A 19,864-nucleotide genomic window follows, 5' to 3' on the forward strand; every position below is an offset into this window, starting at 1 on the left:
TTTAATTGTATCTGCATCCTTAGGATGCAGATCCAATTCAACACTATTGCTGGGCAGGGAACTAGCTCCCTGCTCTAGCGTTTACAAGGCTACAGGCCATGTTAGGCCTGCAGCCTGTAAGGCGCTGGGACAGGATCCCTTCGCAGGCAGGTGTAAGTAATGACATCACTGGATCACACCGGTCTACTCTAGGGTCCCGTCTCAGGCTGCTGAGAGGCTGTAGAGCAGCTCCTTTCGTCGTGGGAACAGGGCTAGGTGTGTTTAAGCTTTTTTATTTCTTTGGGTTGGCAATATCTAAAAGGAGGGTCTCTCGTGGCTGTGTGGCACTACGTACAAGGGGTGGTTGTATGTGGCACTATCTACAATGGAGGGCATGTGGCACTATCCTACATAGGGGGGTATGCAGCACTATTCACATGGGTGTAGGTGGCACTATCTACAAGGGGATATGTGGCCAAATCTACAGGGGGCTGTGTGGCACTATATACAGCGGTGTGTCCCGGTGCTTTAAGTTTTGGGTCAGTTTTCTAATAACTATTATGACTATGAAATAACATAATTAAGTGATAACAAATGTAATAATATCAGTGCTTAACTGTTTGTTACAATTTTCGTAACTCTGTAACTAAGGGTTAATAAGAGTCCACTTAGCGGGCTAGCTGTACTGTATGTTTATGGTCAGGATGCCAGGGAATGTGGGGGTGGGAGCGTGTTGGTTGCGGAAGAGGGGGGGCCCAGTCTTTCCTAGTTACGCCCCTGCCCAGGACTACACTTCCTGACTCTGTGCTGTATTGTTAGTGAGTTTTTTGGCAATGATTTTGACTAGCAAACAACGTCAGAATCAGTGCCAAATAGATATCTACAGGGGGGCTGTTTGTGCTGTTATCTACAGGGGGCTGTGTGTGGCGCTATCTACAGGGGGCATTATTACTGTGGGGGCACAGTTACTGATGGCCACTTTTATTGTTTTGAGCACTAAGGGATCATTCTTATCATCTGGGGCACTGTGGATTATGAGTTTGCTTAGAGAATGGGGTATAGTTGGGGAGGGTGCTGGAAAAGCAAGAAACCAACATGTCTGTGTGTCAAATTCTGCAGAGACGAGTTGTGGCTGGAATAAGTCGTCACAGTGGTCTGGGCCAGATGAAAAAAAGGAAAGTGAACGAATCTAATCAGAAAAAACATCACCTGTGAGTCTCTAGATATAAATGAGCTGTATTGTCACTTATATTGTCTGCAGAGCTACTGTGTATAACTGGCATCTATCACTATATGGTCACTCTATGCTGGTAATATTGGTCTTTGTATAGTGTTTTTATTCAGTAACTGTATGGGGTATTATGCAGTCACTATGTGGTTATGGTGTGGCGGTATTATTCAGTAACTGTATGGGGGTATTATTCAGTCACTATGTGGTTATGGTGTGGCAGTATTCAGTAACAGTATGCTGGTATTATTCAGTCACTATGTGGTTATGGTGTGGCGGTATTATTCAGTAACAGTATAGTGGCATTATTCAGTCACTATGTGGTTATGGTGTGGCGGTATTATTCAGTAACAGTAAGGGGGTATTATTCAGTCACTATGTGGTTATGGTGTGGCGGTATTATTCAGTAACAGTATGGGGGTATTATTCATTAACTATGTGGTTATGGTGTGGCGATATTATTCAGTAACAGTATGGGGGAATCATTCAGTCACTATGTGGTTATGTTGTGGCAGTATTATTCATTAATGGTATGGGGTATTATTCAGTCACTATGTGGGTATGGTGTAATGCCACAGTGCCCTCTGTAGATAATGCCACACCCCCTAGGTAATGCCACAGTGCCCTCTGTAGATAATGCCACACCCCCTAGGTAATGGCACAGTGTCCTCTGTAGATAATGACACAGTTGATAGTGCCACACACGCACACACACACACACACACACACACACACACACACACACACACACACACACACACACACACACACACACACCAGTAGATAGCTCCATTGGGGCTCCCTCTAGCAGAGGAATTCTGCTAGAGGAGACCTTGACGTCACTGTCCATAGACAGTGATATCAGGGGATCATCCTGGACAGGAATGTGATGTCCGAGGCAACACCAGAGGCAGAGTCCCAGAGCAGAGCACTAGTACAGGCTCTGCTCCAGAACTCTCTGGAAGCCTCCAGTCCATATATATAAAGTGATGTCAGGGGCTTCCCCAGAGGTGGAGTCCCAGAGCAGAGCCAGTTTTAGCGCTCTGCCTCAGACTCCTGCTATGCTTCTGACATCACTGTCCATATATGGACAGTGATGTCAGGGGCTTCCCCAGAGCTGGAGTCCCGGAGCAGAGCCACTTCTAGCACTCGGATGCTCCTCCTTTGGCCTGCTATCTCTTCTCCTGAGGGAGCTATGGTGCCCCACAGCCTCAGGGGCCGCATGCGGCCCACAGGCTTTGCATTTGAGACCCCTGGTCTATGGTCTGTATTACATTAAAGGATCTGGTTCTTGGTCTGTATTTATTCTAGGTCTCTATTAGTTTAGGGGATCTATTCTGGGGTATATATTTGGTTAATGGGCTCTTGGATCTGTATTTGTTCAGGCTGTCTGGTCTGGGGTCTTTATTTATTCTACCATCTTTATTAGTTTAGGGAGTCTGGTTTCTATGTTTGCTTAGAGGTTTGGTCTGGGGTCTACACATACACAAAGAAATGTATATAATTACAAAGTATTTTTCCTTACACATGTCCCCTACAATGGCATATGTGGCACACTGGACATTTTCTGATCTTTAATATAAATGTAATATCATAAAATCTGAGGGGGGGGGGTCAGAACTTTAAGAAACCAACATAGTACATGTTCAGTATATTAGTGTAATCCCCATGCCAGGGCCTGGGTTCAAAACTAACCAAGGACAACATTTGCATGATGTTTGGAAAGATGTTGGTGTCCATGCTTGAATTTGGTTAAGGACCAGTTTCCCATGAAACAAGCTCAGCACAACATCACAACTTGTTAGCAAATCTCTGGACAGATTGCAATTCACATCACAACCACGGGATGGCAACACATATAGCACAGACATGCCGGAACAGCGTATCATAGTTGTTTTTTTTTTTAAGGTGGTCATCTCGCGCCACACATCTCAGGATATGTTGAGATAAGAGGAAAGGTAATGAAGGACACATCTGTATGTTCTGTTGGCTTGTTTTTCCTCCCACACTCCAAAAATATACAGATAAGATATTTAGATTGTGAGCCGCACTGGGGACAGTGAGTGAGTACAACTACTGTACAGCACTGCAAAATATGTTGGCGCTAGATAAGTTACAGAAATAAAGAAATCAGCATTAGGCGGAGGATGTCAACACAAATAAATTAGTCCCCAGCTTGGGGCATACCGTACACTTATGTATGTGTGTCTACAGAGGACTCATCATCCATCAGTGCTGGACTATCAGGTAATTGTCCCATTAATGCAGCATGGGACTATTTTTGTCACATGTGAGATTAATGAATTTCCAGATCATCAAGTGCCATATTAATGGAATTTTAATTTACATTTAAAACAGCATGTGCAGTTTTCACATACAATACCACAATTGTAGCATCAATGATAATAATTCAGGGAAAAACAGTAGCTAAAACAAAAAATAATTTGCTAGGAAATGCACCATTGTTTGCCCTGTGTGAAAGTAAAATAATCTGCACTTCAAGGAAATTTATAAAATAATATTCTACGGTTATGCAAAAAAATAAAATTGCCACAAATTTGTGATAATTGCATCCAAAAATGACACAAAATCTGCTTCTGTGAATACACTCAGTGTTAGTATTTATTGCAAAGTTGCATTATTGATATTCTTTCATAATAGCGTTACACTGAATACAGCATAGAACACCTGTCTCTTATATCCCTATTGTACACACTGCTGCATCTGCACATTGCCATTCTGTCACTCTCTCAGATGATCTACGTATATGGGAAAACCTATTAAAACCTCTTTAAAAAAGAAAAAACAGAAAATAAGGCTGAGAAAGAGGAAAATAAGGAGGCAGTACGGTTTGTTTTCACAAGTCCGGGAGGAACTGGCAGAGTTTGCCTTTGATATCGTACTGTGCATATCATCTGATTTCATTGTGCAATGCTCTGCAGGAGAATAAGTGGACATAAGCATAATACCATCCATAAAAATACATCCATTGCTGAATTTTTCTGCAAAATGATTAATTACCAGTGTGGATTTATTATTTTGTTACCCTGCTGCCTGGCTCCTACTGGCTGTGGGAGACGTCAGGTACTTTTCCATTGGGACAATACTCTTGTGCACTGTTGGAAATTCGGTAATTGGACATAGACCAAGAATTTTCTATTTAGTGTGTATTGGAGATGGCATTGCCATTCAAGAAACCACAGCAGTCTAACTTGGCAGCTACACATGCAAACCCCTCCTTCTCCTCCATCGTGCTTCTTTTTCAATCCTTGTCCATTTCCTCACAACTGGTGTTCTTTAATTGAGGCCTTCCCGGTTTATCTTGCAGCCTGCAGCAAACAAGCGCATATCCTCAGTCCAAAACTTTTTTTTCTCATTTCTGTAATCTCTTGAATAAAAGGAAATAAAAACTTTCTTCTACTTCCAGGCATGCTTCCTACAGGGGCTTACTCCCAGAAGGAGTCAGAGATGCAGATATTGTTTGCTTCTCCGTCATTGGGCTATGTTTAGATTGTACATGTTTTGCATATATAATCTTCAGAGCGCATATTCAGAGCAATATTCAATAGGTTATTATTATTATACCTTTCTGTTAAAATAATCAGGGTAGGATTTCACAAGGATACAGGCTAGCATGTCACTGTAGTAAAATCAAGGCATTATTGTGACTCACGCGTTTCCCTGATCTTTCCCTTAGTGGAAAAAAATCATGTGAAATTGAGCTATTTTTCGTCACAGGCAAACAAGGAGGTTTGACGGTATTGACATAATTTTACCAGGACCCAGTCTCGCTGTGGAGCCCTAGCCTAAAGAGTAATGTGCTCACAGCTTCTTCCCCAGATAATGACGCCACTGTCACAGTCAGACAGGGGGATATACAAGACTCGGTTTCAACTTGCTTTTTAACTTCTCTCCTGCAGCACAGTGACAATCCAGATTTTTACCGGTTTCTATGGATATATTGCCTAACAACCAGTCTTTTATTGGAGTTGTCAGGCAAAATGTCCCCATGAATTAGTTGGGGAGGTCATTAGAATTGGAATTTCTTAATACTTATTCGAACCAAAAGTAGAGGAATTGCCCAAAGCAACCAAGTAGATTCATGGCCAAATTTTTCAGACGCCCCTTTTGACAATAAAAGAAGCAATCTGATTGGTTGCTATGAGTAAGGGTCCTTTTACACAGGCAGATTTCCTCACCTATTAATGATGTAGCAAGTATATCGACAGTTTAACTTCCATTTACATGTGGTAATCATCATGAGTATGCAAACTGCATGGGTATGAACAATCATTAATGCAACCCCATCCAGTTTGCACTATTGTTGGCAGCACATCCCCTGTTTACAAGGGGAGATGTGCCGCCGACAATGATTTCTTAGGAACACATAAAAAATGTGATTAATGACAAAGGAGCATTTGCCTGTTTGTCAGCTGATCGCTGGGCATTTTTATACCAGGCAATGATACGAACGTTCGTTCAGGCGATCATTGGCCTGTGAGACGGCTCTCAACTCCTCTGCTTTCATTTTGCACCAGCTTTGATAATGCTTACCCAATATATATTCTAAATAAGGTCTGACTAACTATCTATCTTTCCTCATCAGTCTTTATAAATGTTGTTCCTAAATATCATATAATATATCATATAATAAGCCAAAGCATTATTGTAGGTTTGACATTTGAACACAAGATCCCATTTTGCTTGAAATTAAAATTATTCAGAAATTTTAGTTAAATGAACCAAAATGTTTTGTTTTACTGTTCATTGCTCAGATCAACTGATAACAATAGAAACAAAAAACAATGATCAACACAAACAACAAAAACATAACCCATATTAATAGAGTGGCAGCTGGTTTATATGGCATATTCAGAGGGGAGCAGATGGCACCCCTATAGACATGAGCAGAGACAGAATGTGATCAAGAGACTGTTGGCAGAAGCCGTGGCTAAATGTGGGCCCTTAAATAACATGATAAATGAAAATAAAAAAAATAAAAAAACTTTTCAATTAAAATCAGTTACAAAGTAATCAGAAACTAACAATGTCCAAAGTATCTTTTATACTTACACTTAGTAGCCGTTTACTCCTCTATAACGTAGCTATCTAATCATTTATATCATATTAGCACTATTTAAAGAGGAATGATTTAAATGGTGTAACTATTTCTGTGTTCCTGTCAAGCCATGTTCACTGTTCAGGTGGAAGAGGAGGAACCTGTCTGAGAAGAAGTTCTGTAGATCTTCTGTAGACGTACTAATAGTGAGCTGTAGAATCGACGACTCTTACGTTAAGCCTGAGGCCTCATGCACACGAACATAAGGGTTTTTACTGTCCACAAATACGGATCTGACAACAAAACAGATACCTAGTCGTCCGCAACTGCAGAAGCGCACATAGACTCTATGGGCGAGTCCGTACCGCGATTGCGGACAAGAATAGGACATGTTCTATAAATTGCGGTTCATTTCTATGGCCCAGACACACATGAGTAAATATACAGAAAGGTGTCCGTGGCCAATAGAAATTAATGGGTCAGTAATTATGGATGCAAATTTCGTGTGCATGGGGCCTGAGTCTGTGGGTCCTGAAGCGTGTTTCACTGTTGCCAGATAGGAGCCTCTCTGCACTTGGAGAGGATCCCGCACTCAAGGGTCGTGTGAACAGTGGTGGGTTGGACAGGAGCCTCCTCACATGTGTCAGCTTAGTAGAAGCCAGTGCAGCAAGTACAGTGTAGTCATTTGCGGCCTAGTAGGCTGAAATTGCAGGAACAACTCCTACATCAGGGAGGACCTCCCTTGTTTTTTTTCTGTGACAAGTGTGAGTCAGCCATCTATCATCTGCCTGCCTTTGCCAAGTAAAGTTAAGTTACTGTTAAATCTCCTATTTCCATACCAATTTTGCTGTGACACACCTGCATTGGCCTTTTCCTCTCCACATGTAGCGGGCCTTTAATGGACTCACACAACCACCCAAAGACGCGAACGTGCAGAGCACACATTGCACAACATGACCTGCCTAGGTAGAGTCGTGTGTTAACCTTAAACCATACTATCCCCCACCCCCATTTAGTAACGACACATGACACCGAGGTTGGATGTGAAATGGCCACAGCAGCCGTTTATTAATTTCACAGTTTTATAAAAACAATTTAAATCCGAAACATTCGGATAACTAGTTAGGAATCCACCGGAGAATTCCTCCTAATAATTCACATGACCCAACATGGGTCAGAATCATAAATAACCATTAAACGTTAACATTAACCCGAGCAGAGGAAGTCCTTGAAGCCCCTTCAGATGTTCCTTTCAAGAACACACCGAATTAGCCATCTGCAAACCACTAATTACCTCCAGCCGTAAACCAGCTCGGAAGCACCGTTCACCTCTGCAGATGGCTCCACCCACTAGAAGTCCACTTCAAGGGGATAACACCCGTTGAAGCCCTCAAGTGATATACCGCCCACTAGAAGTCCACTTCAAAGGGATAACACCCGATGAAGCCTTCAAGTGACATACCTTCTACCAGAAGACCACTTCAAAGGGATAACACCCGATGAAGTCTTCAACCATGTACCTTTTTTGGGGGACGCATACCCCCGATGCGACCCCCCCACCATTTTGTACTGACTGGCCTCAAGGACTCCCCCCGCCAGCTGCCATGACAACAGAACCTACTCCGGAAAAAAGAAAAACATGTTAAATAAACACACAAAATAAAACACAACGCTCATATACGGACGTACAGAAGACCTAAGGAGTAACAAAACAAGGGTGGGAGGGTGGGAGCTTTGCTTCTTGTGTACTACTCCTCCCGCTGCTTCCGGCTCAATGCCGAGAAACAGCGGGAAGCGCAGTAACGGCCCCCCCGTCCCCCCTAGCTCCTCCCCGTCCCTCCTTCAGCTTCTTCACCTTTCCCTCACCTCTTAACATTAACCCTTTCCCTACCAGGACGGTCATGTCGGCTTCCCTCAAGCCTGCAGCTGCGTCCAGCCTCTTCTTGACCTGCCTAGGTAGAGTCGTGTGTTAACCTTAAACCATACTATCCCCCACCCCCATTTAGTAACGACACATGACACCGAGGTTGGATGTGAAATGGCCACAGCAGCCGTTTATTAATTTCACAGTTTTATAAAAACAATTTAAATCCGAAACATTCGGATAACTAGTTAGGAATCCACCGGAGAATTCCTCCTAATAATTCACATGACCCAACATGGGTCAGAATCATAAATAACCATTAAACGTTAACATTAACCCGAGCAGAGGAAGTCCTTGAAGCCCCTTCAGATGTTCCTTTCAAGAACACACCGAATTAGCCATCTGCAAACCACTAATTACCTCCAGCCGTAAACCAGCTCGGAAGCACCGTTCACCTCTGCAGATGGCTCCACCCACTAGAAGTCCACTTCAAGGGGATAACACCCGTTGAAGCCCTCAAGTGATATACCGCCCACTAGAAGTCCACTTCAAAGGGATAACACCCGATGAAGCCTTCAAGTGACATACCTTCTACCAGAAGACCACTTCAAAGGGATAACACCCGATGAAGTCTTCAACCATGTACCTTTTTTGGGGGACGCATACCCCCGATGCGACCCCCCCACCATTTTGTACTGACTGGCCTCAAGGACTCCCCCCGCCACCGCGAAACAGGCCTTGACCACCTTAAGCCTGTGAGTTCCTCCACACCACCACCGCCCTTTCTATGCCTTCTGCTATAGCCAAGCTCCAAATATCAATGCCAACCTCGGTCAGATGAACCCCGTCACTCCTCCAGAAATTCCCCAATCCTGACTCCAAATCCCTATGCCTCACGCAAATGCCCCCGTTCTTTGCCACAAAACGGGACACCGCCCGGTTAACTTTTATCCGAGCCTTATTGACTCTCTCCACCGATCTAGCTAACCGCCAATGCTTCCTTGGGACTATGTCCGACCACACTACCACCAACTTGGGATAAGATACCCACAAACACAACAAATCATGTTTGATATCCCGCACCAACTCACGAAAAGGGCGGACTCCTAAGTCATTCCCACCCACGTGCAACACTAAAACCTCCGGAACCCTATCAAGCCGCACATATGTCTGGAATTCCGCCAACACCCTGTTCCACGACATACCTCTAAACCCCAGCCAATGCACAACCGCATCCTGTCGCGGAATGCGCAACTGGCGACCATCCGGGCGGACGTCCGCCCTCAAAGCCCCCCAGTGCACGTACGAATGACCCATCAACCACACCAGACAAGGAGGCGAATCTGAAACGGAAAACACAGTTAGGCACCACCATATACATTTGCAAGCATAAACAACAAAATTACAACATATGGGGGCGGACATAGGACTTAAACCTTTTAGACTCCCAACGACCAATACGCCTCACCCCCTCATCATCCAACCCCCAGCGCCCTGCTTCCGTTGCTGCGCCAATCCGGAAGGAATGAGATGAATATGAGCCTGCCGCAACCCCAACCGCCGTCAAACATTTTTTAAAAACAGCTCCAAACTGAAACCTGGACAAGAACGACCCGTCCACATGACATAACAAAGGCAAATCTGGAGACCCCCTGTTTTTTGTAAAACCACGCATGCACTCTACTGGGCACATGACCGACCCCGGGAGAGCGAACAAAACTATCAGTTTTCCCTTCCCTAATTGGTCAGTTTTTGATCTACGCAACCATACCTCCAACCGATCTGCAAAAAGGCTCACCTCCCCAGATCTCAGCCCCCCTGCCTGTTTAGTACTTGGCGACACCAACTCACCTATTCTAAATGCTCCGAAGAACGCCAACGAGAAAGCCAACCGAAACAAATCCATTTCATCTGAAGAACGACATACCGATGCCAATGAACCACCCAACAAGCCCAGCAAAGCAAACGACACCGGCCTTCTACTATCCGCCTCCACCCTACCTCTGCGCAACCCCTTCAAAGCCTGCGATACCAGAAATTCCTTCGATACATCCCGCAAGCCCCGCAACTTAAGCCCAAACGCCACCGCGGATATAAACCGGTTCACCTTCGCTACTGAAAACCCCGCCTCCCAGGCATCCCCTAACCAATACAAAAGTGCCACCAACCTGTCTCTATCCGTATTGACATCACCCAACTCTCTTACCCACTCCTCCCACTGCCTCCAACAAGCAGCATAAGCCCTCCACGTCGTGCCCGCCAAAGACCTTTGTAACAGCTGCTCTACGGGACCGATACCAGATCCCATAGATGATCCGGACACGCCAAACCAATACGTTCCGCTCCCGGAGCCAATTGCCGAAACCGGTCCCACTGCGAGCGAGAAAGAGCATCAGCAACACAATTCCGTACACCCGGGACATGCACCGCCACCACCCACGCGTTCAGCGACAAACACACCAACACTAAATGTCGCAACAATTGAACTACCGGAGGAGAGGACGCCGTGATGTTATTAATGGCAAGCACCACACCCATGTTGTCGCAGTAAAAACGGACCTTCTTATCCCTGAGCCTGTCCCCCCAAATGGTAGCCGCCACCACGATGGGAAACAGCTCGAGCAGGGCCAGATTCCGCGTCAATCCACTGGACACCCAGCTAGCCGGCCATTGCCCTGCGCACCACGGACCTCCCCCGTAAGCTCCAAAGCCACCCGCCCCAGCCGCATCCGTGAAAATATTCAGATCACTCGTATCCTGCGCTGGGGCCATCCATAGCGAGCGACCATTGTACTGGCCCAAGAAGTCATCCCAAACCTGAAGATCAGCTCGGTGCTCCTCCTTGAGCCTCACAAAATGATGCGGCGCCCGCACTCCCGCCGTTGCCGCCGCCAACCTTCTACCAAACACCCTCCCCATCGGCATAATCCGGCAGGCGAAATTCAACTTCCCCAGCAGCGACTGAAGCTCCCTCAACGACATTTTCTTCCTTCTACAAGCCCGTCGCACCTCCAGCCTCAAAGCACCCAGCTTATCCGCCGGGAGCCGACACTCCATTGCCACCGAGTCAATTTCGATTCCCAAGAAACAAATCGTCGCTACCGGGCCCTCCGTTTTTTCCGGCGCCAAAGGGATCCCAAAATCCCTCGCCACCTTCTGCAGGGCATGAAGCAAGTTACCGCAAACCGGCGAACCCCCCGGGCCAACGCACAAAAAATCATCTAAGTAATGGATCAACGAATCGACCCCGGATACTCCCCTCGTTACCCACTCCACGAAACTACTAAACGCCTCGAAGTATGCACAAGAAAGAGAACACCCCATCGGAAGGCACCGATCCACGTAAAAGGCCCCATTCCAAAAACAGCCCAACAGCCGTTGGCTTTCTGGATGCACCGGCAACAACCTGAACGCCGCCTCGATGTCGGTTTTTGCTAGCAGCGCCCCCGGACCCGCAGCCCGCACTAACCCCACCGCCTTATCGAATGAGGTATAAACTACGGAACACAACTCGTGATCAATCCCGTCGTTTACCGACGAACCTTTGGGATACGATAAATGTTGAATCAAACGAAACTTTCCGGGCTCGCGTTTAGGGACAATACCCAAAGGGGACACAACTAAATCTTTCACCGGCGACTCCACAAATGGCCCCGACATGCGCCCCAACGAAACTTCTTTTAACAACTTTTCCGACACGACTTCCGCATGCACGTAAGCCGATTTTAAATTTCTCCGCGTAACCGGAACCTCATAAGGAGGCGGAGGAATAACAAAACCAACACTAAACCCTTCATAAAGCAACTTAGCCGCCGCCCTATCCGGATACTCATTTAGATAAGGGGCCATCCTTTCCACCCTCACCGGCGACACCCCCTTGACCAGCCCCGTGCTGGTTCCCGGACCTCTTTTTACGCAGACATTTTGCCGCCCCGTGTGATGCACCATTACACTCGGAGCACACGTGCTTGAACTTGCACGTGGCCCCGAACTTACACTGGCCTTCATTGAATTGCCAGCAAAACCCCGCCTTTCCCCCGCCGCTTGGTCCACTCTGACTAGTCTGGCCTCCCTGGCCACCGCTCCCGGGAAAGGGCTGCCTAACCGGAACCGTAACCCGTAACCAGAGAGCAATATCCTTCTGGTCCCACCGAATCGCCGGCCGAACCGCCTTCCGCTGACGGAATTGCTCATCATATCGCAGCCACGCCTGACCCCCATACGCCCTATGAGCCTCCCCAATAGCATCAAAATAACAAAATAACGCCGAACAATTTTCCGGCGCCTTTTCCCCTATCACACTAGCCAATATGGCGAACGCCTGCGACCAATTAACGAACGTCTGCGGGATAAGCCTATACCGCCGCCGTTCCTCCTCGTCCTTTTTACTCTCATCCCGCTTGCTCTTATCCAAATTGAATTTAGCCAGCGGCAAGAGAGAAAAAATTTCAACATATTCATCTTTCCAGATCCGATCACGCACCTCCTGCTTTAAATGCGCCCCCAACGGACCCTCAAAACAAACATACACCTCCCCCCGAGCACGATCGTCCATGCGCACTCGATCGCCGTCCTTCTGTGCCTCAGTCTGCACCGACACCGCGACCGCCTCTCTAACCGCCACCACAGGACGCGCCTGCAACGATCCCACTTCCCTGGAGCCTTCCCAAACTACCGCAGGGGACACTTCCGTTACTACCGGCGCCGCGGCCCTATCCAGGCGCCCCACCAGCTCCCGTAAGCAACCCACTAAATCTGCCAAACCCGCTCCGTCGCGTCCGCCCGCGCCACTACCGGCCCCCGATGCTATGCTAGCAGCCCCCCCGCCGACACCCGACATAAAAATCGCTGGATAAGACAATAAAGGAGTTATACACTCACCGGGCTGCACAGGCGCTGTGTTCCCGTCAGCCGGACCATCCTGACCTCGACGATAGACGTCCAGTTCACCTTCCTCCAGTTCTTCTCTCGCCGACGACTGTCCCTCCCAACGACCTCTTCGGAAAGGGGATGAGGACGCGCTGACCGATGGGCCGGCAACCTGCCGCCCGACCGCCGGGACCCAGACTTCCGACCGGACCTGTTGCCTCGACGTCGCTGCAGATCTAGTCGTCCGTCTAGACGATCCTGACGAAGCCTGCCCCCTGGCCGGAACATCACCATGCGGGGCGGCCGTACCTTGCTCTTGACATCTTCCATCTGATGGGGGAGGGGTGACAGGGAGCCCGGCCTGCGACTCCCTGCTTACCGCCGGACCCCGTCGCGGCCTGGGATTCCTGCCAGGACGCAGGGCCTGGGAAGGGGCGGTCCTCCCAGCTGCCTGGCCTGCAGCGTCCGGGATCGGGCTCCCTCTGCGACGCCGTGTCCGCGGGACTACCTCCGGACTCAGGCGCTCTGGAGGTCGGGACCGCCGAGAGGGACGGGTCGACACAGCCTGCATCGCCGTCACCCCTGCTACCGCTCTCTGCCTGCCCAGCGCAGGAGCGGTTGTTGCCGACTCCCCCCCCGCCGCCATAGCCATGCTCGTAGGGGGGCCGGGGGAGGGGAGCCTGTCCCTTACCACAGACCCCGAACGCCGTGCCCGACGTGGCGAAACGGCGTCCGGGATCCGCGTTAATGCAGCCACGGTCTCCTCCAGCCATCCGGGACCGTGGTGCACAGCAGCGGCACGCAGCCGCTCTAAAATCAGGGCCTCTGCCATACTAAAAAGCCGGGCAACGGGGAGCTTTGCTTCTTGTGTACTACTCCTCCCGCTGCTTCCGGCTCAATGCCGAGAAACAGCGGGAAGCGCAGTAACGGCCCCCCCGTCCCCCCTAGCTCCTCCCCGTCCCTCCTTCAGCTTCTTCACCTTTCCCTCACCTCTTAACATTAACCCTTTCCCTACCAGGACGGTCATGTCGGCTTCCCTCAAGCCTGCAGCTGCGTCCAGCCTCTTCTGTATATGCAACAGGATTGCAATAGGCTATAGTCCTTGACTACTAGGTGGCCTGAACAGTCCCACACCAATTGTTTGTTAAAAAAAGGGTGCTGTCTCTTTAAGGACCACTTAACTTGACTTGTTACAGCAGTATAACAGCAACAATAATGGTACTCGAGCAAAGTACTTTCTTGCAGAATATAGTCTCTCTCTCTCTCTCTCTTGCCTACAGACACTTAGATTGTCTCCACTGGACCGCTCCTCATTAGCTTCTCATTGCTCTTTCTACAGCCCACCGACTGACCACACAGTGGCTGCACTTAATTTTGACCTTTTTGCATTGCATCAGCTAGACCTATTTTTATATTTAAGACTACGATTTGGGATATATATATAAAAGTTAACCCCTTAAGGACAAGCCTATTTTGGCCCTTGAGAACCAAGCAATTATTTTTGTTTTTTCATTGTCCCATTCCAAGAGCCATAACTTTTTTATTTTTCTGTCAATGTGGCTGTATGAGGGCTTGTTTATTGTAGGACGAGTTGTAGTTTTCAACAGCACAATTCTAGGTTACATAAAATATTATTCTATTGCTTTTTCTGGGGAGGAGCAGGTTCCAAAAAAAATACATTTTTAACCACTGGTGTGAATATGGCAATACCAAATATGTATCTTTTTTATGTTTTAATATTTTTGCACAATAAAATAAAAAGTTTTATAACAAAAAAGTAATTTTTGTGTTGTCACATTCGGAGAACCATAGCCTTTTTATTTTTCTGTAGGGCTTGTTTTTTGCGGGATGTGTTGTAGTTTTTATTGCTACTATTTTGGGGTATATATATATATCTATATATATATATATATAAAGAAAGAAAATTTACAGCACTCCAATGTGAAAAAAGTGGTGGTTTATTCAGTCCAAGAACAACAGCAACGTTTCAATCCTACAATAGGATCTTTATCAAGAGGCTTCTTTCTTTATATACCAATACACGTCCGAGGATCGGGACGTTTTGCTGGGCACCTGATCGATTTATTCTGTGTGAGTGCTGCTGCTTTCTTGTTTTCTTGTTTGCTATATATATATATATATATATATATATATATAATTTATTTTTTTTGCAGGGGAATAAAAAAAAAAAAAGCAGCAAATCCGCCATCCATTTTAGTTCTTTTTTTTTTTTTTGCGCCATGCGTTGTGTCGTATAAATAATAAGTCACTGCTGAGTTCATATTAGTCTTTTGTATTATCATTGCTCTGTTTTGTCATAGTAGCAAAACAATAAAAATCATGACAGTGATAGATTTGCCACATGACGGACACCAACGCAACCTATTGACTTTAATGGGTTTTATCGGCCTTCCATGATGATGTCCGTCATTTTCCCAAGCAAAATAACGCTGTGTGCTGCCCTATTTTGTTCAGAATGTTCAGCGGAATCTGCAATGGAGGCTTCTAACGGAGCCTCTAACACAGATAACTTTATTCTACAGGTTGCTATGATTGTTTCCTGTAAGTGTTACACTGACGAGCTATAGGCCGCATCCACGCACAGGGGGATGCAGTCTGAGCTAAAGTTCAACAGTTATCGTTCTTGACTGACTGAGCCTGGATTCGGACATCATACGCTGCATAGTGAGGGCACCATTAATGTTGTGGGCACTATGCAGGACCTCTGCTTTGGTACAACTATTTTGGTGGGCAGTATGTTGGTGCTATTACAGTTGGGAGCACTATGCCTGGTATAGATATTTTAGTGGACACGGTTGGCACTATTACTGTTGGAAGTACTCAGGTGGCACAAATATTTTTGGGGACACTATGGGCACTTACTGTTGGGAACATGCTTATAGGCATTATGGGGGCACAATTATTTTATGTTGGCACTGTATCGAACTGTTACTGTTCGGTGCACTCTACCTACACTGTTATGTTCTTAGCCGTTATTTGCAGTAGTAAATACAGTCAGGAGCACTGCCTGTTCACAATAATTTTTTTTGTGGGGGGCACTATGAGTATGGCACAATTATTTGAGGGACACTATCTGAATGGCAGTGTTATTTTTGGATGACTAAAGTCCTGTCACTATTATTTTTGCAGTACTGCATTTGGTGGTACTGAGCAGGACAGCACACACAGTATGCAGCAGGATTAACTGTTAGGGGACCAGGATGGGGATTTTGTTTTGAGTAGATGGGGAGGATGATGTAAAATTGAGGAGCAAATAAAGTCTGCACAGCATAATCTGAGATGATTCATGGCTAGAAGAAAAGTTCATGGCAGTCTGGGCCAAATGGAGAAGATGAGGAAAGAGATCCACTATATTCAAAGAAGATGTCACCTGTGAGCCACTAGATGTAATTTTGTATTGTGTATTTTGCCTGTGACTGATCAGTGGTGTACTCTCTTGTATGTCCTGTAGTGCTAAGACCCTAGCACTGGCCCTTATAACCCTTACAATATTCTCCCCATGGCACTGTCACAAATTGGTACTTAGTAGATTTTAAGACCCTAGCAAATTACAACAGTAGATCTCAACCTCTAAGGTTGCCTACTCCCGATCAAAGAGATTAAATGGCCCAGAGGTTTCTCTGATCTTGGCCAATTACTGCCAGGCTCCGGCTGTTGATTGTGCGGTCACAGCTTCTTTGCCGTGTGTTGCTATCCTTAGGATAGGCCAACAATATTAGATTGGTTGGATTCCGACTTCTCTGCACCTCCGCCAATCAGCTATTTGAAGTGGCAGCAGCATTAGTGCGAGCGCTGCAGCCTCTTTATCATTTATGTCAGGTTTCAGTCTGGTTCGTACTTACACATGCAATTATTTTGTAGCGGCTCTGTATGGTATTGCAGTGTTGCCTAATGCAAGTGAATAGATAGGGCATCAATTTTAATGACTAGCCACTTTTATGTAATAAAAATGAATTATTTAAACAAAATTGTATTATTTATTTTTTTTCATTTGACTCATGTATTTATTTTGCTAACTTTACTTATTTATTTTTAGCAGTTTTCTGTTCCAATAGGAGACTTTTACACATTTATTTATTTGAATTATATAGCACAGTCTATATCAAGGCATTTCAATGTTTTTCTACGGGAGCCTCACCAGCCAGAACATGAGCTTCGCAGTTGTTCATATTCCATGCCAATTGTATTGTTTTTTTTAAATAGCTAAACTTATCTTAAAATTTAACTTTTGAAGTCAGTAGAAATTATGTTGCTAAATTAGAGATTGGTGAAACCATAGAAGGGCCTGGGCAGCATATAGTTACTTCTGTCAAGACTGTCTACCCAGCTGCTCTGCGCCACTTACCAGAGAGAACCACCTCACAGTTAAGGAAGCACTGGTCTATATAATAGTACATTAATGTCCGTACATGTACAATTCTTATGAGCTGTTCACAAAAAATGTTTTAATATAAAGTCATAGATTAGCAAATACATTGGGATTGAATAAGGTTCCTTAGTTTAAGAATGTAAAGCTCTAAAGATGATGCAAGAAAATAATCTTCTTCATAGAATGAACTTAATATATTTGCTAATTTCCAATTTCTTCAGCATAGAAAAAGGCGGTCATTTACTCTTAATTTCATATCATATTATTGGACTATTTCTGTTGACATTAATGTTTAGCCAATGAATATGGATGCAGCAAAAATTGCTTAATTTTAGAGGTTTTCAAATATGCTGTAGTTATTTTACACTTACAACAAGAGCTATTTTATTTTTCTGGGCACTGTATTGTGTAGTTTATTGACAATATTATTTTACAAGATATTACATTTCCATTAAAGCAAGAAAGAGTATAAAGCAGACATTAAATTTATTAAAATAAACATAATTATCCTCGATGACTATAGGAGAGTTTATGGCGGCAAGTGTATATCTGCTTTTTAATGGGAAAGAAACATATGATTTCATAGCCCTCCTTACTAGAGCCAAAAACAGACTGTATGTTAATTACTTTCAATGTAATGTGACCTTTACCTGTTATGAATATAATATAAAATGATCTAGCAAATGTCATACATTTTTTCCTAATAACTAAAGATAAGCAAATTTACAGAACAAAACACTTTGGGTCCGATTCTATCGATCCGGCTGCCAGATACGATTCGGTCCGAATAAATCCGTTGCTAATCAAAAGTGTCCCGATTGCCCTGTAAAGTTGTGTATAACACTCTGAGGTCTTCTAGGACTGTATCCTTGTTCTTCTTTACGCAGAAGATAGTTCATAATGACATTGGCTGTATATTTGGGGTCATTGTCCTGCTGCAGAATAAATTTGGAGCCAATCAGATGCCTCTCTGATGGTATTGCATGATGGATAAGTATCTGCCTGTATTTCTCAGCATTGAGGACACCATCATTCCTGACTAAATCCCCAACTCGATTTGCTGAAATGGACACAGACTGTATTATAACTGTGCTGCCGCTGTATAAATGCTTGATTCAGAACAATACAAAAATTTTAGGTGCCGCTATTAGATATATGCAAAACAATGAGTGAAGTCACGTTTGTAACGTCTGTATCAGCAAGAAAGCGGCACACTATATTCACCAGGATTAATATTGTTGAACAAGATTTGTGAATAATGTGATGAATATTGGTGATTAACAATCACTAATTAATGTAAAAAATGATTCTGAACTGTAGAGCTGCAGCAGCCTAACTAACACTGACCCTGACTGACTCCTATCTCTATCTAAAATCTATTTCTCTATTAACCAATTGCGGAGCGCCCATAGACTATAAATGTTCAGGCGGTCTGCTATTAACTCTTCAAGGATGTTCCAGAACATCCTGCAGAGTTAGCAGGTTTGCTGCTCCCCGGCGGCATTTAGCTTTGCAAAACAGCTGTATCCGGTCATATGATCGCTGTGACAACCTGTCACAACGATCACATTGTTTCTAACAGCATAGCTTACGCGCCGACTGTGAGGAGCTCTGTGATACTGTCACGATCTGTAGGTATGTGGACCCACTGTCCCATACCGCCGTAGCGGTATAGCAGCTGGCCAATACAGAGTACCGAGTAAAGTCTATAGTTCAAGCATGGGTACCTGTGGTGGTTCAGACAGTAGCAATGGCTAGGCTCAGATGGGACCTTGGCAGCAGACACCAGGTATGGTGTAACACAGCAGACAGATCGGTGGTACAACACGACTCAAACGATTTAAGGCACAGGAACAAGGTAGCACGGGTTACAGGATACAGGTAGCAGGTACGGGAACACTGGGAACTGGAAGACACTAAGGGACCATTTGCAAAGACTAACATAGGTAACACAATCAACGATCAGGCAAAGAAGGAAGGGGCAGGGCCCTTCTTATAGTCCAGGGTGATCATAGGAGCAATCAGTCAATCTAAAGCATGTGTGTGCTCTGGCTCATTAAGGCCGGGAATGAGCTCGAACGCACACCCTAGTGGTCACTGCAGGACAGGACGGCCTAATGTGCTGGCATCTCTGGGAAGGAAGACGTCTGAAGGCTGATAGGAGTCTGCGGTCTGCGACCGCAGACGTTACAGATACAGCTGTCTAGAGACAGCTGATATCACCGAGCTTTCACCCGAAGACCACTCAATGTGGTCTCCGGTCATGTGATTGGTGTGACAGCCTGTCACACCGATCGCATTGCTCCTCCCAGTGGGGCTTGCGCGCCGACGGTAAGGAGCTCGATGATTCGGCTGTCTATAGACAGCTGTATCACGAAGCTTCATCTAGAGACCACTCAGTGTGGTCTCTGGTCAGGTCATCGCTGTGACAGCAGGCTGCCAGAGAGGGAGAAGAATAATGTGATGTAAAAAACA

The sequence above is a fragment of the Rhinoderma darwinii genome, chromosome 3, assembly GCF_050947455.1.
Source record: "Rhinoderma darwinii isolate aRhiDar2 chromosome 3, aRhiDar2.hap1, whole genome shotgun sequence".
Classification (NCBI taxonomy): domain Eukaryota; kingdom Metazoa; phylum Chordata; class Amphibia; order Anura; family Rhinodermatidae; genus Rhinoderma; species Rhinoderma darwinii.